Consider the following 27,861-nt stretch of genomic DNA (forward strand, 5'->3'; position numbering starts at 1 on the left):
CTGAACGGAGTAGGCAGTGTCTTGAAAGGATGATATAATATGAACATCGACAACAGCAAAACTGGAATAATGAAATGTAGTTGATTTCAGTCAGGTGATGCCGAGGGAATCAGATTAGGAAATGAGACACTTAAACTAGTAGATGAATTTTCCCATTCGGGCAGCTAAATAATTGTCGATGTGCGACACAGAGAAGATATAAAATGTAGACTGGCGGTTGGGGGGCAAAGCGTTTCTGATGAAGAGAAATTTGTTAACAGGGAATATAGAGTTAAGTGTCAGCAAATCGTTTCTGAAGTATTTGTTTGGAGCGTACCCGTGTGTGGAAGTGAAACATGGTCGATAAACAGTTTAGACAAGAAGACAATAGAAGCTTTTGAAATGTGGTGACCCAGAAGAATGCTGAAGATCAGATAGTTAGATCACGTAACAAATGAGGAGATACTGAAGAGAATTGGGGAGAGGAGGAATTTGTGGTACAACTTGACTAAGAGACGGGATTGGTTGGTAGCATACGTTCTGAGGCATGAAGAGATCATGTTTAGTATTCGAGGGAAGCGTGGAGGGTGAATATCGCAGAAGGAGACCAAGAAATGAATACACTAAGTAGATGCAGACGGACGTAGGTAGCAGTAGTTACTAGGAGATAAAGAGGCTTGCACAGGATAGAGTAGAATGGAGGGCTGCATCAAACCAGTCTTTGGACTGAAGACCACAACAAAAACATAAATGATTTAAATTTCTGGTATAAATTTTGTGAAATTAATATTTTATGGTATTTCATTTGTGATGTGTAATCGCGGTGCAAGTTGGCACACGTTTCCATGTGGCACCTTCAGTGTCCACAGGAATGCGTTCTGTGAGCACATAAAGATAGAGAGTGGTGGAGATCAAGGACAGGAGTTGTGTTTCCGTAAGTTTCACTCAGTTTGAATTTTGATGTGTTTCTTTATGTATTGTGTTCATACCATGTGTCGTGCGGCACTATTAACCCATTGCTGGCCATTGTCCCTTTTTTGGGACGCGTATATTTTACTTATTTGTACGTAAGCAATGGAGCTTTTAGCCTTTGTTGTTGCACCTGTAGGTTCAACTAACTGCTACAATGCCTGTCAATGTAAAATAAGTAACTTTTTTCTAAGTACTTCACGTCAGGAAAATTATAAACTTGCCGGTCTTTTGTCCTCGCACTTGGTAGCACTGTATGTCTGCTGGTAGTTCCTGGACGACAATGAGCTGTGATTTAGTTGTCTGAGCGTGTTTGTTATGAACATATGGATGTCCATGTAAGATTAAGTATACTTAAGATTTTTTGAAGTAAGTGGACTATCGATATATTTTATGCGTCCCAATAATGGGACAGTGGCATGTTACACTATCATTTATTGTTGATGTGCCCTATTCTTGTATACACGTATTATACAGAGAAGAATTGAATTTTACGTTCTTTATATCTGCTTCTTTCATGTTCTGTTGACATTTTAAGATTCCAACAGGATAAAAACATGCCGCGTGGACTCACACTTGAAGAAATTGTAGCAGAACTATCGAACCTTTAAGAGAGTGACGTTGGAGATGATGACGTAGAACTGGCGATTATTCCATCCGATGCAGATGTAATAACAGATGAAGAAGACATTGACGAAAATGTATTGAACAATGAGTCCGTTGTACAAGATGTAGCCGGTACTTTAGAGAGAAGCTCTCACTTTTGGATGTCCGACAGAGAATAATGATGTTTTACCTATCAAAGAAAACAGGATCAGTATCAAAACGCAGGCGACTACAAGGAAGCAAATTGATGGAAGGACGGGTGAGCACAGATGTTCGACTAGATCCAGGAAATCATTTCATTGTGCCAAGTGAAACACAGAAGAGAGTAAAACATAGAAAAGATGTGCTTACTGCAAGAGTAAGAAACAACAAAAATTTGTGATAGGTGCAATGTTCGTCTACACGACACGTGTTTTGCTTCATTTCATACTGAATAGACATTCAATAATATTAAAACATTCTTTATTTATTGTTTGTGTTGTTTCTTACAGTATTATCAATGGAGAATAAGGTTGTGAATTTGGATAGCACATTTGGCCAATGTCCCAAAAATGGGACCGACTGTAGTTTTTGTTCTAATAAACTAAAAATTTTCAGAACAACTTTTTGTTCAATTGATCACTCAATGTAACGTATTTATGTATAAAAGTTTGCAAAAAATGTTCCGATATAGTTTTGGCCAATAATGGGTTAACAGTATTTCACTTTTATAATGTTCTTTCCCGTTAAAACATTAAGATAATTTTTCTGAAACGAGAGGGGCGGGTTTTCTGCAAGCTTTGTTAATTTCCAGGTGATTTTCTTTGTGCGAACACTAACATTCATTACTCACGCCGCGTGGTATGTGAGGGTGGCTCCTGGCTTGGTAAAGATATTGGCACTATGCTTAACCACTACGCGAACTCATTAGTGCAATTCTTAATGCAACCATTTTATTTTCTCTCGTAATTTTTGTAAATTTTTTGATAGTTTTGTGCCCGAGCACGCCACGTTTACGATACTGGACGATTAGACCACGTAATCAGTTTGTGCTTTCTTTGGATAAATACTCAGTGCTAAATCATTCCTAATGACGTAGACTTCAGCCATCCCCGTCGTGTTAAAACCAGAGCTTTAGCCGTACTTTTTCCATGAGATAAGCGCCTTTGGTCCCTTCCGCCAACTTGTGCTGGAATCGGCTGAGGCGCGACGGCACCGATCACGGCAGTTGCAGTAGAAACTCACTGTAATTGGGTTTTCCAACTATTAACTAGGACAACGTGTAATTTTTTCGGTCAGGTCTTTGTTTTTGCTTCTGGAACTCTCAACTTGCAGCCCATTCCGTAGTCTATTTGGTTTCTCGCATCTGCTCTTTGCGTTGCCAGTAGAATTGCGGTGCTTTGAGAACATTTGTGTGTGTGTGTGTGTGTGTGTGTGTGTGTGTGTGTGTGTGTGCGCGCGTGGGGGGGAGGGGGAGGGGGGAAGAATTATGTTTTAAATGCAGTCATCGGGTCCATTAGAGAGGCAGGAGAACGTTAATGCCGCCAACTCCCACATAGTGTGGCCCAGAATAATATGAAAATAGAAGACCATTTGCACAGTTCATTTGGATTTGTGTTTAGATTCAAATGTGTGTAGAATAAAATGAAGGAAAATTTTTTAAAGGAATAAACGTAAAATATGTCTTAACCAAAATAGAAAATTAAACCCTCCTGCCAACTAAACCCACACAGTATCAATCAACAAGTAATGAAAGATAGTTACTGTCCCCCCTAAAACAATTTCAAAGAAAGTAGTTCTCATAGGCAGTATTCTTATCAGGTTCAGCCAGTAGTTATATCCGTAGGTGAGGTATGTAGGTCAGGCATGCTTATAGCACGCGGTTACCGCCTACCCCCGCATGCGTTGGTTTGGTGTGTAAGAACAGTTGCCTGTTGAGCAAATTTTTCCTGTAAAAGTGATCAAATTAAATGGAGGTTTATATGAAATGTCTTGCACGCATATCCTCAGTATGAGGTGCGGGAGGTGCTTTGTAGTACAGTACAATAATTAAAGAGAATTAGAACCATCGAACGAAGATACAAGCTTTCGCTGTATGTCTGCCAAATTAAAATTTAAGAACTACGGCTAGAGGAGAAACATGCACACTTACCTAAATGTCGGTGCTTATATATCCGCACCAGAGTCGGGTTACATGTTGTAGACGATACAGCAACGCTCTCCGAGTGAAACTTTTTATCGTGGCTTATACAACTGGGATACCGCAGATTGTCAGGAGGATCACGTTGACGACTGTTTCTCCTAAACAGCAGTACACAACATAGCAGTTTGGTTCACATTGAAGGTGAGAGGTTTATGCTGCCCATGAAATTGGAGCAGATAAAGACAGTTACAAGTTCGCTGTGACACAGAATAGTCCATTGTAACTCCAAACTGTCGTTATTGAAGCTTTCTTAGAGCTTTCAGTTATTGAAGCTGTAGACTGGTTATTGCATAAATTAAAAATGCTGGCTGATCCAACTACGTTTGAAAGCACTGATGTAATTTTAATAGAAGACGGCATCAAAAAGACAATTGTTTGGAAAGAAGTGTGCTACGTGCTTTAATGTGCTAACTATTATCATTTCTACGTAGGCGCACAAAGTAGGTAGATATAATGTCGTGTACATTGTATATACGGGGTGAATATCAATAAAATTGTCAAACCATAAGGATGGATTCCTGACTGGAAATGGAGGAAAGAAGGTCCTATTAACACGTGTCCGGCAATGCATCGTTGCCACGGTAGATGGAAACGGTGGAGGGGCAGCACAGCTACACGAAAACAAGTACCCAAACAGAAACCAACCACATCACGCAACATTCCAAGACCTTTTAGGGCGTGTGTGTGATCGTGCGTCCTTTCAGACGAACGTGCAGGGATGCGGCGGACTGTGCGTACAGCAGATTTGCAGAAAAGGGTTCTATAGGATATTGAGACGAACCCTAGTACAAACTCCAGGCAAGTTGCTCACCAACACGGTGTAAGCCAAAGTACCATTATGTGTATCCCCTATGACAATCGATACTACCCCTATCGCCTGCAACGAGTGAGACTATTATCAGCAACGGATTTTGATCAACGGAAAAGATTTTGTCGATGGTTTTCGCGCCAGACCATCACAACTATGGGATGTCTATCATCAGGTCACTTTTCCGATTAAGCAATTTTTACGAGAACTAGCATCGTCAGTCCGCACAACCGTCATCTACAGACAATCCTCGGGGAATGGTTGAAGCCTCTCATTAGCGTCAATGTGTGGTCATGGATTCTTCGCGATCGCACGGTTGGACGGGTTATTTATGGACAACGCCTTGACAGAGGACCGTACCTGGACTTCCAGCGGAATGCTCTGCCTGGGCCGCTTGAGATTGTGCAATACGGAAGGTTACGTGGTTTCTCTATGACGCACTACTCAACTCCCTCATTACTCTTAACAGACTCCTCAGCATCTTCCCGGACGTCGAATAGGACGCAGAAGCGATGTAGCATGAATCCTGGGGAGACATCTGAAACGCGTTATGTATGACGAATTAGACCCTGGCGTGCAGACCTTTCTGTAACGTGTTCACGGCGCCAGTGACACTATTCAGAGAGAGGTCGGAACGTGCGAAAGAGTGCCGCAATCCACGAAGACACATGTGAAGGCTTACATTCGTCCCATTGAGCCCAGTTTGAATATCTGTTGTGAGGTGGATGCGATACAACTCTGTACTGTGTTCTGGGATGAGTTTTTGTCATTTCGCGCACACCGTCCACTTCCAGGTACATGTTCGTTGGTCATTTTCACCTCCAATTCCAGTCAGGAACCCGTCACTCCAGTTTCTCGATTTAATTAGCGTTCACCCTGTAGATAGGAAAATTACGCAGTGAGTTTCTCCTTCAGAAATCGCTTCTGAGTGTCTTTTGTTTGTGAGAATGGCTTGATATGCCTCGTGTAAGAACGAGAAACGTTTACAGAACGTTTTGGATTTCGGTAGTAGCAGGATCGTGACCTCCAGGAAGTGAGGCTTCTCTTTCCTCAGAATTGTTGGCTGCAACTGCTGGAACTGCCACTGAGGTCACCTGGCTGTTCTACGCATCGTCAACTTCAGCTCACGCTGCTGTCTGAAGATGGTCGAAATACAGGCCGGAACCGGTCATTTAATAAAGTACCATCGCCATCTAGACTGTTTTTTCATTAATGTTGTATAGACTACACGATCGTTGCGTCCTGAAAATGTAACCAAAAATTTCAAATAATTTATTCTGCATACCCCGGCGGGATGAGTTTTCGTCATTTCGTGCACACCGTCCACTTCCAGGTACATGTTCGCTGGTCATTTTCACTCCAATTCCAGTCAGGAACCCGTTACTGCAGTTTGTCGATTTAATTAGTGTTCACCCTGTAGATAGGAAAATTCCGGAAGAAAGGGTACTGTGGAGATGTTGCTCAGGAACAACCTTTGGGTCCCAGCTTTGGGAACAATACAGCCTTACTTCACGTGGAAAACCGGTTGAAATTATCCACTTTTTCTGCATTTACTGCAACAAAACATCCTACGTTACGAAACCGGAGTGCCTAAACGAGATTTTGTGTTATGTTTATGTGACTACACGAAAAAGTGCAGGCTCTCAACCGGTTTTCTACGCGAGAGAAAGCTTAGTAGTTTTCTAGTAATGAATTTGATGCTTTGCGGTAAGTACTTATCTAATTTGTTATAAAAAGCTTCCATAATTTTTTTAAAGTCTATAACCGATTCTTTACAACGCAAATATCTGAAACTTTATAGCTGATTGAATTTTTAAGCCAGGCTATGACTCGAATCTGAGACTCCAGTGCTGTGGATAACGTAAGACATGTCGCTGGAATATCTTTTCCTCCAGGAGTACTGGCACTCTGAGCCATAAGGTGCAAGGTAGCTTGCGCTGTACAGATGCTGATGTAGCCGTAGTCCTAATATGTGAAAACGAAAATATCATGAAATATTCCACGATACAACCATATGATGCCTTGCTAAGAAGACGAAACGCGTGTCAGTGCACAAATAAAATAAAAATTGGTTTCCAACCTGACTTATCAAGTGTTTAAAACTTAATGTGCAGCCTGCTAAAGTTGTTTTTCTTGTCAACTATTGCAATTTGTTTATTATCTCCTGTGAAACTGATTAGTGTGTCTCAACAACAATCGTTATTTCACTTCCGGTTGATAGATGCCTCTGGTACTAGCCATTGCTTGCTGCTTGTACTGAGAGAGTCTGCAGTTCTGAAGCCGAGACTGTAATTACTCTACCAGCTCTAAGGATTGGATTGTGACCCCTTGGGCTTGCACTGTTTCTGCAGAGATTTATGTTCTCTATTTGGTGACAATTTGATTTATCGTTATCCTGTGCTACTGCGAGATCTTGACCACTGCAGTGTTCTGTCAGATTTCTCCATCTCCGTTCTCAGTAAATTGTACTGCGATTTGAACCCTTGACACCTTGCGTGCCCGTTTGGACCGTTCTGTGTTCAAATAATGTGAAGAAAGAACCCCTTGCTTTGCCAAGATCCGTGTTTCCACGCAGGCAGGTTTAATTGTGATGTGATTAACTTCCTTCAATTCATTAATTATGGCCTAATGGCTGAGTAAACCAAAAACTCCATAAGTTATGTTCTGGTTGCGATCAGTGTAAATGTATTCCAGTTGGCCAGAAGAACCACTGACGTTTATTTAGGCTGGCGTTTAACTTGTTTAAGACATAGAGACTTGGTGTGATTCCGTCGTTCGCTTCGAATATCGGTCAAATTGATTGCAGTTTTGAAAGCTAGTGAATCATAAAATTAATTATATTATTGATGTTAAACTTGGTTCTATTCAATACATCAATTAAGTATTGCTCATATCTTTAAATATTTTGGTGTCCTGCACGCAGATTTGCTGTAACGTACATTAGAATAGATGAAACCGAAAGTGGTTAAGCAGAGGCCGTTGCTTTCCGAAATTGCTGTCTGTAACTGACTGGTTGTTGCCCTACTCAAACCGAGCCTTCACGAATTGATATCTAACTTGCCTAAGAGATTAGAGCTTTAATATTAGTCACTTGTAACAGTTGTAACTTATTTTGCCGGTCTGAAGGCGAGTAGTTTTCTATACAGCGTGTTAGGGGTATAAGAGCCGGTATTTTTATTCGTGATTGAGGGCGGTGTACTGAACACATAACATCAAAAGTTACATCATTTGCAGCCTAACGATTACAGCTATTAGGAGTAATATGTTTTTAGCAAGGTTAGTACCATCGAGTTTATGAGGCAACAACAAGTCATTGATGCTTACTTTCCCCCGAGCAGCAGGGGCTAATCCCGCGCGGCCCTACCGTTTCATATACTTAACGTATCAAAGAAAATGTTATGTTGTTCCATGTCCGAGCCATCATTTTCTGAGAAGTAAGAAGGTCTTCACTCATCACAACAACGGAGAAAGCATATGGAGCAAAATAAATCGTAGAGTGTCAAGAAACGTTATGCAGCTCAAGCAACCCTCGCAAAGCTATGTCAGTTACACCAGAAAGGTGTTCGCAGGAGAGACAGATCCTGATGTGTGACAAGTACGTAAAATGTGCCTTTCTGCTACCTTGACAGCGTTGTCAAAGCGCCACTTCGCAAACGCGCTAGCCTAGCGTGGTGGCACCCAGCCTAGTCTCGGGCGCTATGCTGAGACAGCAGAATTCGTCGCGCGTGCGTCGAGACGTCGAGACACGGCTTCACTCGACTCCCGCAAATTGGAGCGCTGTGCACTGCGTCTCCTGCCGCTTCACCTCCGTTCGTCTCCACCCCTTTCAGTCCTTTATCCCTCTTCATCTTCCCTCCCTTCACTTTCTGCCCCTCATCCTCCACGAGAAGGGCGCTATTGCACGAGTCCACTGGAGCGCGTCGCGCTATAGCTCATTCCGCCGTCCCGTCGTGCACGTTAGCTGGTTACGCATGTGCTTGCGCACACGCGCACTGCCCTCGATTGAGCCGGCGCGGCAGGTAGAGGCGGGTAATTGTGCTTCCGGCGGCGCCGCTGGCCGCACAGCGCGCTCCCCAGGCGCTATCGATACGCGGCCAGCGCGTTGTGACGTAGCAGGAGGAGGCCAGACCGTAAAGCCGCCGGCAGCCGCCGTTAAAAGCGCCGCCCCTGTTTACGACGCCGACGGCGGCAGATGACCCGCGTAGAGCAGCGATGCCTCGAACTCCACGCTGGTAGCTCGGCTCCGACGGTTCGCTGCCCTCAACTTTTATCAGCTTCTCTTACAGGAATCATAGTATGAGGCACCAGTTCGGCTTAAATATCGGTAGAAGAAATGTGAAAAATATACATATCGTGGGAAATGTCTGGTATGTTTCTCAGTTAATTTGAAATGAGTAAAACTTCGAGGAAGTACAAAAACGTTCATGGTAAGTAGTACAGGAATATTAACCACTTGGGAATGAGATAAGCAGGAAGTCCCGGGAACCAAGGCGAAATCGTTGCACGAAATATGTGAAGAAACCGAAAAACTAATTTTTGTCTGAAGGCTGGTTCAAATGGCTCTGAGCACTATGCGACTTAACTTCTGAGGTCATCAGTCGCCTAGAACTTAGAACTAATTAAACCTAACTAACCTTGAAACACGTATGTAACGTAGCAGCGATGGTGAGGCATGATAAAATCTTTGACCAGAGAGCCTTTTATCGTGGTTAGTCTGCGCTTGACCGCGCGAGTGTTGCGAGCAGTACGCTAGTAGTCGTCATGCAGAGCAGTCGGTCGGTAGTAGCAGCCCAGTGCGGTTGTGTGATGTAGTCTGTCGGCAGTAGTGGTCTAGTTCTGTCACGGTCGCGAGCGGGACGCAGTCGGCGAGCGTCGACATGGCATTCTGGTCAAGATGCTGAATGAGGTATATTGTTAATTAAGGTAATCATCAGATAATGTAAAGTTTATTTATTGTAATTAATTTCCAACAAATGCCCCAATAATAATTTTGATTTTAAAGCAAAAAAAAAAAAAAATTATTTGCAATGCAGTTCCTCCAAGCCGTGGCTAACAATAAGAGCATAAATTTGACAAGCAGTTTCAATGAGGTAAGAAATTAATTCTGATTTTTGCACAAGGGCCAAAGACCGATATTTCGGTTTAATTGAATTTTCATTGTCACTGAAGTTTCATTAGCACTGAATTGTTTTTCATCATTTTCGTGACAGCTTATACTTTCAGTCAGATTGCGATTCTCACTTTTATTGTCATTAAATTTAATTGCTAGGGAGGTTACACTTAGCGCAATGTCCATTAGCATTCTTAAATAATATTGTCATTTTAAAATTTTTGTGGGGAGGTTACACTTGGCGACACCCAGTCTAGAATCGTATTTCGTTGGGAATCTTTTGAAAAACAGTCAGATATCTGCTCTTATTTGCTTAGATATAATTAGGATTTGGCGCAACGCTTTTACTAATCTTGTGACTTTCTCTCTACAGGTCAACGGCAATTCGTTACTCTGTTGTATTTGTGTTTGTTGCTTTTTGCATCTGTGCTTATTTCTTTTGTGAACAATTGTGACTATTGTAAAAATGCCGCGAAAGACTGTGAATAGTGTATCGCGAAGTATTTTGAATGAAATTACCCAATTAAACAGCGTGACCGATAGTAATTGTGACCCGCAGTGTCATGATGACAATCCTGCGTTCACTGACAATCACTGTATTCCAACCACTAATGATGACTTTTGTCTTAATGATGAGCAAACGAACTCGGTTATGTCCTCTGTTGATTTGACGACAATCGATGACACGGGACGCTCTATTGTAATGAGCGCTGCCCAGCCTAACACAACCGGTTTACTAAATTTACGTGATGAACATACAAATTTGTCTAATGAAAATGAACAGGATACACAAAGTACGACGGATTTATTTAATTCCGAAATAGTGAGTGACAGTGTAGGTCCGACTGACAATCCTTTTTGTAAATTGCAGAATGACCAAATGGTCACACAAAGCGCGACAATTCCAGGTACACAATCAAACAGCACAGATAATGGAGTAGGTAATGTTACTTTGGATCAATTTATAGCAACAATGCTACCGTTTAGGAACGAACAGAACAAAAAACAAGACAAACTTAGTGAACAGGTCAAACAACAGAGCGTAGATAACAAACAAGGTAACGAAAAACTCAAACAATACTTAAATGAAATATTAGACGACAATTCCAGACAGTTAAATGAAAAATTAGACGACAATTCCAGACAGTTAAATGAAAAATTAGACGACAATTCCAGACTGTTAAATGAAAAATTAGACGACAATTCCAGACAGCTTAGTGAACAAATTAGAGCCGTTGCCGCGCAGTGTCATGACACTAAGGAACAGTTGCGCGCGGAAATTGAGGCTTGTTCACGAAAAAATAGCGAAGAAATTAAGTCTGTTGCGCAAGAATTAAGGGAAATGCAAACAGCCGCAACAGAAACACTCAGAGACGAAATTAGCGGAGTCGCTAAACAATGCTCTGAAAAGGCTACACAATTACGCGACGAGTTTAAAGCAATGACAGCAGAACTTTCGCGCACAATGGATGAAAAGATAGACGCGAAATTCGAACAACAGAACACTCAGATTGACGAACGCTTTAATCTCCACATACAAAACAGTGATACGCGTTTCCGCAAATTTATTGAGGATCAAAATAAAGTAAAACGTCAAGTAATGGAAACAATCACTGCTCAGAGACAGGAAGACAAACGTAAAATGTTTGCGAAGGCAAAAACGTATGTAGATAATAATATTGCCACAGTGTCCGACGAAATTAATACCATCAAACATTCGAACTCAGAATTACGTGACGAAATTTCGGATCTTAATTCGAAAACAGACACATACACAACCGATTTTCAAACAGTGACTGACAGACTCGAACAATTAGAACTAACACAGGATTCCGATGTCGTAAAAAGCTGATGTTAAAAAACTGAGCGAAACTACACGTAAGTTGAAAAAACAGATTAATGCGTCCGATTCTAAAACCGATGAACTGGCAAAAATACTGACTGAAAAATATGATGAATTAGCCAGTCGTATTGATGCTATTGAAAGTAATAATGATAATAAATCAGACGATACTGCACCGATTTCATTTAACCAAATACCTGAATTTCAAAATTTACAGCAGACAATTAATGAGATCGATTCGTCTAATAACATTTTGCGTAGAAAATTGTCGAGTTTACAACAAGAAGTGACAGAGATGAAAAGTATTTCAGTTAATAACACATCACAGCAGACGCCACTTTGCGAGCATCTGGCAGACTTGCGCAACGCGTATAATTTGGGTACTCTACAGAGAGTACGGGACTTAGATTCCGAACAACCACAGTTCAATAGATTCTCTTACAATCCTGAACCTGTTCCATCACACAGAGACGATAATTTTGATTACAAACATTTTCTGTCAGTGAGAAAGTTTAAAGTGTTTAAAAACGACAGAACACAGATTCACCCACTGGATTGGATACAACAGTTTAGCTTTGCTTTTCCACCGACTTGGCCTGTAACACATAAACTTGAATTTATTTGCAGTTTTTTGGAAGGCGAACCGGCAACTCGTATGAGACCGATCGCGAGACAGTGTTACTCGGTAGAGGAATTTCAGAATGCTTTTCTGTCAGCGTACTGGTCGAAGACGACACAGCGCGGAATTAAAGATCAACTAATTAGTTTGCCAAATTATGAGAACTCCAATTTTCCCAGTGTCACGCAATTTTTTGAACATATGGTACAACAGAACCAGTACCTAAGTGAACCGTACAGTGAATCTGCACTTATACAATTATGCATTTCCAAATTACCACGGTCATTACGAGTGTCACTTCTAACGGGCCAGCAAAAAGAAAACATTTCAGCATTCAGGGATCTGTTGCAGCTTTTAGAAGTACAGCAATCTGATTATTCATTTGTAAACAAAAACTTTTCGTATAATAACCAAGGTCAACAAACTTACAGTAATTATGATCAGGGACGTAATTTCAATAGGAAAAGTAACAGACGCTTTAGGAACGACAACTACCAAAACTTTAATAACAGCCAAAATCCTAATTATCAATACCGTCAAAATTTTCAGCAACAGGAACCACACTTTAGTAACAATAGAAGTGTTTCACAACAACAACATCAAAACCAGCCGGTTAGCATACCTAACCAACAATGGAATGCACAAGGTCAACCAGGCTTTAATGTTTCGCCGCGTGCACGTGTAGTCCCTGATACAAGAAATAGTAACGTACGGCAGCAAGGAAACAACTACGTACAAAGAAGACAGTATTTCAATTCCTATCGCAATGCACCGTATAGGAATGACTATCATGACAGACGTAAAAACGATGAGCATAATTACCAACATACGTTTAATAACAGTCGGTCTTACCAGCAACAAAATAATCAACAAGAACATATTCTCATGAATGAACCCGACAGTAGGTATCATCCAGAGCGTAACACGTCTGGAAGAAGTAATAGAACAGTTCAAATAGTAGAAATGCCACAGAATCCTCCTAATAATAATAACACGTCAGATAGAATCTGACTAGATACTGCACAGGACGCATCTTCCAATAACACAAGCACTACGTTTGACACGCAAAATGTTGTTCACGAAAATGTAATTACTTTTGACGATATCAGAGACACTCTCTTGCAGGAAAGACCATTTGTTGAGAAAACTATTTCACATCCAGTCATCGAAATTAAAATTGGTTCATCGAAATTCTCAGCAGTAATTGATTCCGGATCACCTATATCAGTAATAAATGAGGAGACTTTTAACGAGTGTAACAAAGAGAATACTTATCCGACATTACCTTTAGGCAAAACAAAAGTGAAAGGAGCAGTACCGAGTAAAGGAGTAGACGTTAAATTACAGACGCATTTATCATTTTGTATTGCAGGTCATACCTTCCACTCAAATTTTTGGATTGTTCCTTTATTGACAACAGACGTAATTTTAGGTACGAATTTTCTGGTACAACACGACGCAGTTATTGATTTTCAGAATTCTTATTTAATGGTGAAGGATGAAAATATACAATTTGCTATAGAATTTCAGCACTCACTATCTGCGGAAGAGCAAACAATTAATTGCACAGAGGTCATTTCCGCGTCACATAACATAGACTGTAATCCCACATTGTTCACGGATACGTACGTACACAACTATAATACTCCAGACGAAGCTGACTACGACGTAATACAGATGATTTCTGATAAGGTTAAAGAGAGCAGTGCAACTACACACAACGAACGAACGCAATTACACGAAATTCTTTTACAGCAAGCTCCAGTTTTCGACAACATTCCTGGTACTATGTCCGGATTAATGTATGAATTTCAAGTCAAACAGCACGACACATTTAAAGCAAAGCATTATCCCATTCCATATATCCACAGAGAACAGGTTAAAAAGGAATTGCAGAATATGCTTGACCAAGGAATTATAGAACCAACATTTAGTCCGTACATAAACCCGCTACATATTGTTAAGAAAAAAGATGGCTCACTTCGCCTCGTACTTGATTCACGTCACATTAATGACATTATTATTAATGAAACAGATCGACCACAGACACTAGAGGAACTTTTACAGAAATTTCACGGTACAGCTATTTATTCTACATTAGATTTGAAATCGGGATTTTGGCAAATTCAACTTCATCCGAATTGTAGAAAATATACAGCTTTTCTCTGTTTTGGCGATTGTTATCAATTTTGCAAATTACCATTCGGCTTAACTATTTCCTCAGCAGCCTTTATTCGCGGTTTGAACACAATACTTCCGACAGAACTTAAGGACAGAATTACGACGTACGTAGACGATATTCTTATTGCAGAAGCTAACTGGTCTGAACACAATGTGATTTTAGAACGTCTGTTACAAACTTTCCATGCACAAGGACTCACAGTTAATCTTAGTAAATCGCACTTTGGCAAAACTTCCATAAAATTTCTGGGACACGTAATTTCAGCAGAAGGGATTGCACCTGATCCGGAAAAACTTCAAGCTCTACGTGACATTACTATTCCTACAACAAAAAAGCAATTACGCAGTTTTTGGGTTTAATTAATTTTTTTCGTAAATTTATTCATCACTCTGCTTTAGACACACCCAGATTATGCCAATTAACAGGTGAAAACAGAATTTGGTCTTGGGATAAGCAAGCACACTCTGAATTTATGAACCTGAAACATGCTTTGTTGAATGCTCCACTTTTATCGCACCCAGATCTTACTAGAAATTTTTCCATTGCCACTGACAGTTCGAACACCGCTTTGGGCGTGCATGTTTTCCAGGAAATTGATGAAGATGGTTCAATAGTAATTAAAAACATCGCATTTGCAAGCCGCATTTTGTCACCTGCTGAACGAAATTACTCCGTTACAGAACTGGAAACATTATGTGTTGTATGGGCTTTTACGAGATTTCGGCACTTTCTTTATGGCAGACATACCACCGTTTACACAGAAAACAGAGCGATACAATTTTTACTTTCGGCCAAATTTACTCACGACAGATTAAGTAGATGGAAACTTTATTTACAGGAATTTAATTTTACAATAGTTCACATTCCCGGCACACAAAATGTTATGGCAGACGCACTATCGCGTTCTCTCGGCAACAATCAGCAAGACGTAGCAACCAACATCTGCAAAACAAATTTCAGTGTCATGTACATTCAGCAAGTTGCATTTGAAAATTTTATTTCATCGTCATTACAGGACATAGCACAAGAACAAAATAAAGACAACGTGTGGAAAGAAATTAAACACCTTTGGGAAGATAAGAATAATGTTACGATTAGAAACCATTACACTGTACGCAATGACATTCTGTTTCGCCGCTCTCATCCTGACAGCAACAATTGGTTGTTATGCATTCCTGACGAACTGGTTAACAAATTAATCTGGTACACTCATTTAAGTTACGCACAATACGGAGCACGAAAATGTTTTCTTATACTGAGACAGAACTGTTATTTTACTAACATGGAGAAACGTATACGACGAGTTTTAGCGTCTTGTAAAATTTGCCAGAAAGCTAAATCTGACACCACTTCACATATTCCTCCTTTATATCCCATTGTACCTGTTAAATTAAGACATATGGCCGCTGTAGACATTTTTGGTCCGATTCCGAGAACTGACAGAGGTTTTTGCTACATCTTTGTCGCTGTTGAGGTCACTTCAAAATTTGTTACTTTCACTCCATTACGCAAAGCTACTGCTAAAACTGTTTCGAAAGCATTTGTAAAACATTTTCTATTTCATGTAGGGCATGTGATGAGAGTAATTTCTGACAATGGATCTCAATTTCGTAGTGCCATATGGACACGCATGTTACGAGCTAGAAACATTTCTGCGATTTATATATCCAGGTACCATGCTTCTTCGAACCCTTGTGAACGGTTAATGAAAGAAATTGGTAAGCTGTGCCGAATATACTGCCACAAAAGACATATTGATTGGGATACACACATACTCTCATTCCAAGATGTAATTAATTCCATTCCAAATGAATCCACTATGCTATCTCCGTCTGTTATATTGAAAAACGTTGAACCACCAAACAAAATTAAAGAATTAGTAAACTTCCCTAAATGTCATCGACTAAGACACCACGAAATAATTGACATTACGCTGAACAACATCAAACGTGCCGCAGAGCGCCGGAGAAGACAGCAAAAACAGGTTTGTACACGCCGCGACTTTCACGTTGGACAGAAGATATTAGTACGTACACACTATTTATCCAGCAGAATAAAAGGTAAGTGCAGTAAATTTGAACTTCTATACGCAGGTCCATATCGGATTCGCAGCATCCCTCACCCCAATGTTGTACATGTCGAAACTTTGAGAACCAGAAAATCGAAAGGCAATCACCATATCTCAAACATTAAACCGTTTATTGAATGAAGACACTTTATAATTCAACACACTATGATGCCATTTACTAATGCAATTATATTCACCTGACTAATTATTGATGATTTAAATATTTTTCCTTGGCAAGTGCCCGACAAGGTAAGGTTAGCAGGTCGCTTTTCTTGTCGTTACACATCAGACCGTGCATATTTTTCCAGATGAACTTACGTATTTTATGAATAATTATGCAATTCTATGTAATGACGTAGTAATTTCATCAAATTCTCTCTCCATTAAAGTCTTTAATTCTCGCCTCGATTAACTACACTACATACAAGCTGAACACAACGAACGTCACATTTTGTCCTTTTATGTATGATTGTTTTCAAGTTTTGTTTGTATGCACTGTGAAATAGTCAAGATATAACACACACCAGTCGACTTTGACATTTTTTGCCTTATGCCATCTCAAGATCATGACTGTTTTACATTTTTTGCTGCTGCATTGTGATATTCTATGTACATTTTTGCATCTGAACACTGTCAATGTCTTTGACATATTACGTTTTCTGTCATGTTACGCTGTAGGGTTAATTATGTCACCATAAACTAATCATTGTTTAGTGGGTATATGATTTAAATGCAGGACATTAATCTTTGTTCATCAATTTCAGAAAGAAATGATGCGTGTAAGAAATAAATTCAACAGAAATGGGAGTTTCACCTACGGAATAAACGAAAGAAGATGCAATAACTATATGGGGAAGAGTAAATGGATCAGGATTGGCAGGCATTAACAAGAATATATTATACTCATCGTAGAATAGCAGTCTTAACTAATTTTTTCTTTCAGAATACAAGGTGATTGATGCAGGCTGTCAGACAGAACTACACATCTTAGTTTTAGTGATGAAATATGCTAGAGATAAGGAATAGTTGTGTAATGAGTAATGAAGTGATTTTTTGCAGATGATAATGAATGCTGATGAATAATGATGAAGAATACGCTGTTATGAATAATGAAGTTTTTCTTTACAGGTGATGATAATAATGAAGTTATGATAATATGGATAATGAATAATGAAGTTTTTTCTTTACAGATGAGGATAATGTTGAAGTTATGTATTTATGCTATGTAGTTATTTAAGTATTTGTTGCAGTTTGCTTTGACAGCAGGCGTTATATTGCATAGTAGGATGACAGAAAGTTTTGGAAAGGACAGCTATGGAACACATTTTTATACACATTTCACTACCTGTTAATTCGAAGTTCACTACTTTTCAGCATAGTATGCGTTTCTTCTTTCAGGTCAATAATCCATTTTGTATTTTTTCCAGGAGAAGCTTTTCATGATACTTACTAAACCTGTTACTTATTATACCTGTTCTAGTACTTGCATTTTTTTTACCCATTTGTGTCTATCATTTATAAATGTGATCACATATACTGCCTTGTTACATAACCTTGCTACAGCTGACTCATGACGAATGACGTTACCTATCCTCATTTGCAGCAATAGGCCAAAAGCAAACAGTGTTATGCCTCAGCAATTAATTATCGATCCCAACGCAATGCATTGCTGACAAAAAAATGTATTACCAGTCCCAAATAGTGATACCAGTTTGAGAAAGTTCTGAGTAATGCTGAACAGCAATGAATAATATGTCACTTGGAAAATGATTAAATAATTATGCTATGCTTTGTAATTGGAAAGGAATGTGATTGTTTCATAATGCTTTGTAATTAGGAGAAGGCTAATAATTCTTACTATATTCAAATGACAAATGATTAATTACGCTTTGTAACTTGAAAAGAATGCGATTGTTTAATAATACTTTGTAATTAGGAGAAGGCTAATGATTCTTACTGTATTGGAATGGCAAATGATTAATTAACTATGCCATACCTTGTAACTGGAAAAGAATGCGATTGTTTAATAATGCTTTGTAATTAGGAGAAGGCTAATGATTAATACTATATTGGAATGACACATAATTAATTAACTATGCTATACTTTGTAACTGGAAAAGAATGTGATTGTTTCATAATGCTTTGTAATTAGGAGAAAGCTAATAATTCTTACTATATTGAAATGACAAATGATTAATTATGCTTTGTAACTGGAAAAGAATGTGATTGTTTAATAATGCTTTGTAATTAGGAGAAGGCTAATGATTAATACTATATTAGAATGACAAATGATTAATTAACTATGCTATATTTTGTAACTGGAAAAGAATGCGATTATTTAATAATGCTTTGTAACTAGGATAAGAAGGTTACTGATTCTATGTAAAACAATTAATAAACATTTTTCTGTAATACTACATACATGGTACAGAAATGTTCAATAACTGGGCTATGAATGCCGCAAACTACTAATGTCCTTTACCTTATGAGCTAACTACCCTGAATTACTGCAATGTCCATTTGTCCTGTTTATCCTAGTGATCATGGAGCACTATATTTGGTTTTGCACTAATTCTACGTTGGTGTGCCTTGTAAGAGCGTGGTGTTGACACGACATGCTGTCCACCATCGTGAGCGATGAAGACATTATTATGGTCCCACTGTTTGGTGTACCTAATGTACTGCCAAAATGAAAACATGGAACATTACTACGACAGTTCAGTGTCTTGGCTACGCTGATAAATTCTGATGGGAAAAGAACTTCAAATTGTGTCACTTGGTGTTGTGCTTCTGTGGAAAGATATGGACTTTCAGAACAGCTGTGAGCAATCTAAAGTGCTACAACCATGATGCAATCCTTCCCTTTCCTTTCCTAATTCTTGTCACATAGTGAAAATCATTTTTTTGCTAACATCATTTATGTTCATGGCTATACATTTTTTTCGATTCGACGAACTCCAGTGCGAGTACATTTAAGTCACTTGTCGATATGATTTTTTTGCCATTATGTTCATTTGTTGTGAAAATGCTAAAGACATTTTTTCGATTTGTTCTGAAGTACAGTATATGTGCACTCTTGTCTTTTATATTGTATATACATTTTTTATTTTGATGATATGTTCTGAACTACAGTGCATGTGCACTTATGTTAGGTATTAATATGTTTTCTTCTGAACTTCAGTGCCTGTGCACTTTTCTCATTTTTCAATATGATTTGTACTCATTCTGTATATTCAATACTTCAGTGCGTATGCACTTATGTCATTTGTTACTCATTGTATATACATTTCGTCATTTGCTAATATGTTCTCAACTCCAGTGCGAGTACACTGATGTCACTTATCAACACGATTTTCTGCCATTCTGTTTATTTGTTCTGAAAATGCTAAAGAATTTTTTCAGTGCATGTGCACTTTGTTTTCTGTCAAATAATTTGTATATACAGTTTTCTGATTTACTACTATGTTTTGTACTCACATCCTGTCTTTGTCTGATATATTTTGTACTCGGTGCGTGTGCACCACATTTAATTTATGTGCTAAATTTGAATATTCTGTAAATTGTAAAAATTTCTTGCGATGGCAAGTCCAAATGACTCACCATCGCTGCCAAATTTTTGCCCCCCCAGTGGAGGGTTATGAAACACGTATGTAACGTAGCAGCGATGGTGAGGCATGATAAAATCTTTGACCAGAGAGCCTTTTATCGTGGTTAGTTGCGCTTGACCGCGCGAGTGTTGCGAGCAGTACGCTAGTAGTCGTCATGCAGAGCAGTCGGTCGGTAGTAGCAGCCCAGTGCGGTTGTGTGATGTAGTCTGTCGGCAGTAGTGGTCTAGTTCTGTCACGGTCGCGAGCGGGACGCAGTCGGCGAGCGTCGACATGGCATTCTGGTCAAGATGCTGAATGAGGTATATTGTTAATTAAGGTAATCATCAGATAATGTAAAGTTTATTTATTGTAATTAATTTCCAACAAATACCCCAATAATAATTTTGATTTCAAAGCAATTTTTACAAAAAAAATTTATTTAATTGAACTAACGATTTCCTTCCACTTCCCTTAAAGAAAAGTTTCAGTTAAATTTAAAAAAAAAAAAAAAATATTATTTGCAATGCAGTTCCTCCAAGCCGTGGCTAACAATAAGAGCAGAAATTTGACAAGCAGTTTCAATGAGGTAAGAAATTAATTCTGATTTTTGCACAAGGGCCAAAGACCGATATTTCGGTTTAATTGAATTTTCATTGTCACTGAAGTTTCATTAGCACTAAATTGTTTTTCATCATTTTCGTGACAGCTTATACTTTCAGTCAGATTGCGATTCTCACTTTTATTGTCATTCAATTTAATTGCTAGGGAGGTTACACTTAGCGCAATGTCCATTAGCATTCTTAAATAATATTGTCATTTTAAAATTTTTGTGGGGAGGTTACAACCTAAGGACATCACACACATCCATGCCCGAGGCAGGATTCGAACCTGCGACCGTAGCGGTCACGCGGTTCCAGACTGAAGCGCCTTTAACCGCACGGCCACACCGGCCGGATTGTCTGAAGGGTCGACCCTGCATGTAGGAATGACAAAACCACCTTTGGTGAAACTAGAAGCAGTGATAATTCCGCTGTTAGATGCTGAGGAGAGAGGAGATGCGGAAAGAGCACATTCTGTGAGGGGTGTACGTGTCTGACGACGTGACAGGAGAACAAACAGGAGTCGACAGCGATGAGACACGCGATCCAGTTCTGGAATCGGAATTTAAAATCGCTTTGAGGGACTTAAAATCAAATAACGGAGAAGGGATCGACTATATTCTGTCAGAATTTCAAAAATCATTGTGGGAAGTGTCTACAAAACAACTATTCACGTTTGTACAATTTATGAGACTGGTAATATGACCATCTTTCGGAAAACCATCATTCACACAGTTATGAAGACACCAAGACACGAGATGTGCGAGAATTGTCGCACAATCAGCTTAACAGCATCCAAGTTGCTGACAGAAATGATATACAGAAGAATGAAAAAAAATGAGAATCAGTTAGATGACGATGCATTTGCCTTTAGGAAATGTCAAGTCACCAGAGAGGCATTTTTGCGTTGCTGTTGACAATGGAAGCTAGACTAAAGATCAATCAAGATACATTCATATCGACATGGAAAAATGCATTAGACAATGTGAAATGGTGCAAGTGTGACAAGCCAAGAGCGAAGTGCTCGGTTTAAAAAGGGTGTAAGGCAGGATGTGTTCCTTCAACCCTGTTGTTCAGTCTGTACATGGAAGAAGCAAAGACGGAAATAAAAGGAAGGCTCAAAAGTGGAATTAAAATTCAAGGCGACAGGATATCAATGATAAGATTCGCTGATGGTATTTCTATTCTCAGCGAAAGTGAAGAAGACTTAGAGGATTTGCTGAACGGTCTGATCTAATCAATACGGACTGAGAGTAAAGCGAAGAACCGCGAAGGGAATGAGAAGTAGCATTAATAAAAACAGGGAGAAACTTAACATCAGGATTCGTGATCGCAAGTAGTTAAAGTTAAGGAATTCTACCACTTGCCCAGCAAAATAACCCATGATGTACGAGGCAAGGAGGACATAAAAAGTGGTATAGCTCTGGCGGGAAGGGTCTTCTTGGCTAAGAGAAGTATAGTGGTTTAAAATATGTGCCTTAATGTGAGGAAAAACTTTCTGAGAATATATATTTTGAGCACAACATGGTATGGTAGGGAAACATACACTGTGGGAAAACCGGAAAAGAAGAGAGTGGAAGAATCTGAGATGTTACGCTACAGGAAAATCTTGAAAATCAAGTGTTCTGACGTACTGACTGTAGCTCGTTGTCGTGTCAAAATGTTGTCATCACAGCTAGCGGTTCATGTGAGTGAAGAGATCGTCGGAGACTTGTTTGTAGGCAACCCGGTCAGGTTGCTCGCCTTAGTCACACTGTCCAGCCAGTGCAGCAAGGAGAGGTTCCCTGCTGTTTCGGGGTGGCATTATGTGCGGCCGACGTACGCCGTTGGTGGTTATGGAAGGCGCCGTAACGGCTGTACGATACGTGAATGCCATCCTACGACCGATAAAGCAACCATATCGGCAGCATATTGGCGAGTCATTCGTCTTTATAGACAACAATGCGCGCCCCCATCGTGCACATCTTGTGAATGACTTCCTTCAGGATAATGGCATCGCTCGACTAGAATGGCCAGCATGTTCTTCAGACATGAATCCTATCGAACATGCGTGGGATAGATTGAAAAGAACTGTTTGTGGACGACGTGACCCACTAACCACTCTGAGGGATCTACGCCGAATCGCCGTTGAGGTGAGGGACAATTCGGGCCAACAGTGCCTTGGTGAACTTGTGTATAGTATGCCGCGACGAAAACAAGCATGCATCAATGCAAGAGGATGTGCTATTGGGTATTAGAGGTACCGCTGTGTACAGCAATCTCGACCTCATGATTGTGGATGTGCTTACTCTCTCGGCTACGGATGCCTTAACTGCAGGTACTGGCAAGCATACGAAATTGAACGCAGGCCTAAAAGTTTCTAACTCGTATTTCTCGAAAACTGTTAAGATATGTGTCCTCCTGTCTACATATATTGATATCCCCGTCGTGCCCTACACACAATGATGATATGAACCAGATCCCTTAGAATTTCCTGAGGTCCCCTTGTTAATGTTGACACCTTTGCTTTTAATTTCACAGAAGACTGCTTTTACTTTTCTGCATGTTGAATCATTTCTTCCGACAACCATCCCTTTCAGATTTTTTTGCACTAACGTAGGAGAGGAATTCGTGGCGGCCAGAATCAAATCACGCAGAAGGCGGGAGTAAGTTCTCAAGCCGTTTAAAAATAGGAAGTGGCAGAGTCATCTCTCCAAAGCAAAGTTTTTGTCAGCCTGACGAAGGTGGTGTGCAGATTAAGAAGCAAACTCACAACTCCAGGAAAATACAGTGTCTGTTTTCCGAATTTAGATAGATTACAAGTCGTCTGGTCTGCCTCCTTCCATTTATATTCTAAATTGATCTGTCTCTTGTCATGACTGGCGATAGGCGGGACACCTTAGTTTCAACATGATTAAAGTGTCATATACGTTATTTAATGCTGGGGAAATTATTTTATAAAATTGCAGTGGTTGTCAGTCAAAGCTTATGTTTACATTCTAAGAGTGTGTGAGAACCGCTCAGATCGCACCCAGTTCTGAGAGGGACAGGGGAGACCAAACGGCATTCAGAGGCTTTGTTGCGGCTTACACGTGTCAAAGAGCCACATGAGGAGGCTCATGGAACTCCCCTGTCAACCAAACTAAGACGGGGTTCACTGTATTCGGCACGGTTCGGCTCTGTAGCAGGCTGAGGGCGGTAGTCTCAAGTGCTGGCTGCCATTTAATAATTTATGGTGAAAAATCACAAGTCTCGGAATGTCTGGGCTACATGGTTGGAGGAGAAGCCTCGCGGAGTACCGGTACCATTGGTTAAGGTTCTGGAAATTTAGAAGCGTATAAACAATGCTCTGATAAGCCTATATCTACTGATGTCAGACGGGTATTCATAGAGCAAACTGGCGAGAACGATGTGCAGCCATCACGCTTCTGTCGGAAAGAAGTAACATTTTTACTGACTGGAGATTTCGGCCGGCACTGCGCATATAGTATGGCTGGGAGCAGGGACACCGGAAAATAGACATTATGGGTTCGGATGTGGAAGGTGAAGCGTCGCTGGTCTTAGACGTCGAGGACTCTGTCAGATGGTGGGTGCAACTCCCCACCCAAGGTCTGACAGTGTCCTCGACGTCTAAGACCAGCGGCATTTCACCTTCCACACGGCGTCCGAGTCCTGACTAGCGAGATTCTGGTTCTTCACTGCAACCGTGCACGGCCGACTTAACGCCACAGCAGATTGGTGAGAATATGCATCAGCTCCGACGATTTGTGGGCGTTGATATTTGCAACGCGGAAGTACCGTTGACACAGTACCCGTGAGCGCCGGCACAGTGATAGAATCGTTTTCATTTGTCACTCAATCAACCACAAGAGTAACTAAAACGTTTAGTGGGTTTCACTCGTATTAGTGATTGAATGTGCAACTAGGATACCGTAGTCCTCCGCTTAATTGCTTCATACCTTGTGGATTGAAATCACCTTTTAGGATAGTCATGTCACTGACACACATGCGGTGTCATTGTCTTCAATATAGTAAAACAACAGTTTAATGTTATTTGTATTTCGTTTGAAGTATCTCGCAGTTTCCTTTGATTCGTTATTGTTATTGTTACTATTGTTATTATTATTACTTATCGATTGAGTAAAAATAGTCATTTAGCCGGATTTTAAACAACTTCCTTAGCATTTCATGTTAGTGTCATTTCTGAGATAGCTACTCTATTGGGCAATTAAAATTTACCATCGGATCTTAACGGGTGTTTGACGGAGTCTGCGCAGTTCTAGCATTCCGGTACGATTTCTCAACCACACAGCGTGGAATTTTGCATATTTTTAAAGAGTATCATTTCAAAATTTGGAAGGTAAATGTTTAGATTTCGTCTGAAATATGCAACATTATGAGAACTATGAGACCGCATTGTGTAAATCCAGGAGGGAAGCTACTGGGACGACCGAAAACCTTGTGACTAGTTCGGGGATGAATACAGTCTGGGATTAACTTAATGTAATAGTTTTTTTTTAAATTGACGACGGCTCTGTTTCTGACAAAATAATCCTAGTGTTCAGTTGTGAAGACGTGAACATTCCAAGGCTGTTCGAAACAACTGAAATAAGTATACACCGTACACACTACTATGGGAATCGCAGAAGAAGAGATGAAGGTGTTTTCTATTTTGTTTGCTCTGCTCTCAGACAAAAGCCAAAATACATATAAAAGTTTTTTTCTGCACTGAAAAGTAAATACCTGAATGCGCATCAAAAATCGCCATGCTTGTTTCACATGGCTACAATTAAAGTTATGAGAAAAGTGTTCCTCGAAGCATCCGTTTCAGGTTGAAGTTTTCCGCTTACGCCAATGACTGTGAACGAAAATGCAGGCACTAGGATTAACGGAGGAATACAAGGATAGAGAAGAAGTCCGCTGTTTGATTACATGCGTGCCCAGTGGCACATATTCCACGAAACGGTGTTCATGAAGCGTGAATGATATTACTGGATGAAATGTCCGGTGGAGATAAGGTCATGAAATTTGCAGACTATGTGTCAATCAAAGGATGGAAAATCTTAGCGTGCCAATGAAATGTGGAATGCTTTTAACCAGAGACACAATGCTGTCGAAGTTTGATACACAAAACTGCTCAGTAAACCATAAACACCCGAAATTATACTTAGTGATATATAAGCTGAACGAGGAAGCAGTAAAAGCTACATTTGAAATAAAAAAAAATCCCATTTGCCCACCTCTTCAAAAAAGAAGAAATATACATAGATCTTCAAAAAAGGTTCTGCTTTTGTGTTCGTGTGTGTGTGTGCGCGTGCTTATGCGCGAATTTGTGTGTGTGTGTATGTGTGTGTGTGTGTGTGTGTGTGTGTGCGTATGTGTGTGCTTATGCCCGAATTTGTGCGTTACAGATGCTCAACGACAAAGTTATCTCAGCGCCCATGCAGAGGTTAACAGACAGGAACGTAGTTAGAATCCGAGAAAAAGTCGCTCTCTCTCTCTCACAGTGTCTCACGTTCACGCCCACAGTCACTAGCTCACACTGTGTAAGATTGGGTTAAAATGGTCAAAGTTCTAAAACTGTCAATTAAAACACAAGTAAGACAAGGGAGAATTTAAAATATGTAGATTCGCAGGAATGCATGGCTGGTTGATCACTTTCAAAACACATGGATAAGCCAGCCGCTCTGGAAAACACATTATAATTATCACTCTAAAATTTTAGGGGAGAAGAAGAGCACTGCAGAAAACTTAAGAAACGTACCACATTCGTGTCATTGTTATGTAAAATAGAGGCCTAATAAGTTGATAACTGAGCTGCTGCCCTCTTGTCTAAATATAAAACACGGTGTACTAAAATGTAGCGCATAGTGATCTGCACGCCACAAGCTCCACACTGTGGAGGGCTCTCTCGCAGGAGGAAGGAGCTACGCCTGAGAAGACTCGAGCAAGAAGGAGCCCATACCGTTTGTGAGGTTGGGATAAGATACGCTGTGAACGAGTTGTGGACTGTCTCAGACGCAATTTGTTGTCTCTCTCTTCTAGCCGACAATATATGAATATATAGGCTGAAGCAGAATTTCACCGACAAACTTTTTGTGGTGGTTGTATGGGTCAAACCAAGAAGAAACTGTCTAGTAAACACGAGTTCAAAAACTGTCTAGTAAACACGATCTCAAAACTGTATACCTTAAGAATTATGCACACTTTTCTATTTTTGCTACTGTGAGACATCTCTCATGCAGAAGGCAAGAAAATTGTCTGATAAACATGCCCACTAAAATGCACTCCTTAAGAGCTGTGAGCACTTTTTCATCTTAGCTACTGTGAAACAAATCTCTTCTACTGAACAACTGCTTAAAGCCCTTAACGTATGCATATAACAGCTGACGTCTGCTAGACATTTTTACTTGTTGTGGTCCCTACTAACACGTCTTAACATTCGTCGGTGGAGTTCAGGTTCGCCCTGCATAAAGACTTGGGGATTTAAGATGTTTAAAATCTCTGCCTTCCTCACAAACAGTTGCGTCAGTAATTAAAATTGTCTAGGTAGGAAGTTTAATCATTTGCTGCAGTAATGGTACAGAAAGAAAAAAGGTAAAAATAAATCGAACATAAAAAATTGCAAAATAAAAATAACAAAAAAATTAGAAAAGCATTTAAACATGCATTGTACTATGTTCACGGAGGGTCCTACGCCCTGTTGAAACATATTGGGATGTTTTTATCACAAAACAGTTGGCAGAGTCTCTCCACTGTTGCACCTAAAATATTGTCAGCGGGAAACCCACGTTGAGGTCATGCTCCGTGAAACCCATGATCGTAAACTCCATGACATCCGGAAGGATCTGGGTGACGCTTGCCTCAGGTGTAGCTGTTCCATACTGCAGGCCTACAGCGGAAAACACATGAGGCGGCTCTAGGATGCGCATATTTCAGGACCTCAGCTTTCATTCCATGCCCCTGTCGGAGACATGGCTGAAGCAGTCGTCTCGAAATATGTAGATATTGACAACTACGTTCTTTTTTTTATCAGACTTGGCAAATACACGATAGGGTCAAGTTAATGTGATCATCTGCCAAAAGAGGGAATAACTACATTTTGGACCTCAGACATGTAGGAAGAAAGCAAATGAAATTCTGGATAGTCATAAGACTCCAGTACCGTGGCCAGCTAACTGTGCTATGATTCGCGATGGAGGATCCATAGCCTGAACAATCCGATCGAGATGGTTCCACAGACTCTACATTTTGAAGGCCAGGGGAGTGCATACACTCACTCCGATGCTTTTCGAAGCGAGCATGTACACTACGAGCTGTGTGACACATT

The sequence above is a fragment of the Schistocerca serialis genome, chromosome 4, assembly GCF_023864345.2.
Source record: "Schistocerca serialis cubense isolate TAMUIC-IGC-003099 chromosome 4, iqSchSeri2.2, whole genome shotgun sequence".
Lineage (NCBI taxonomy): Eukaryota > Metazoa > Arthropoda > Insecta > Orthoptera > Acrididae > Schistocerca > Schistocerca serialis.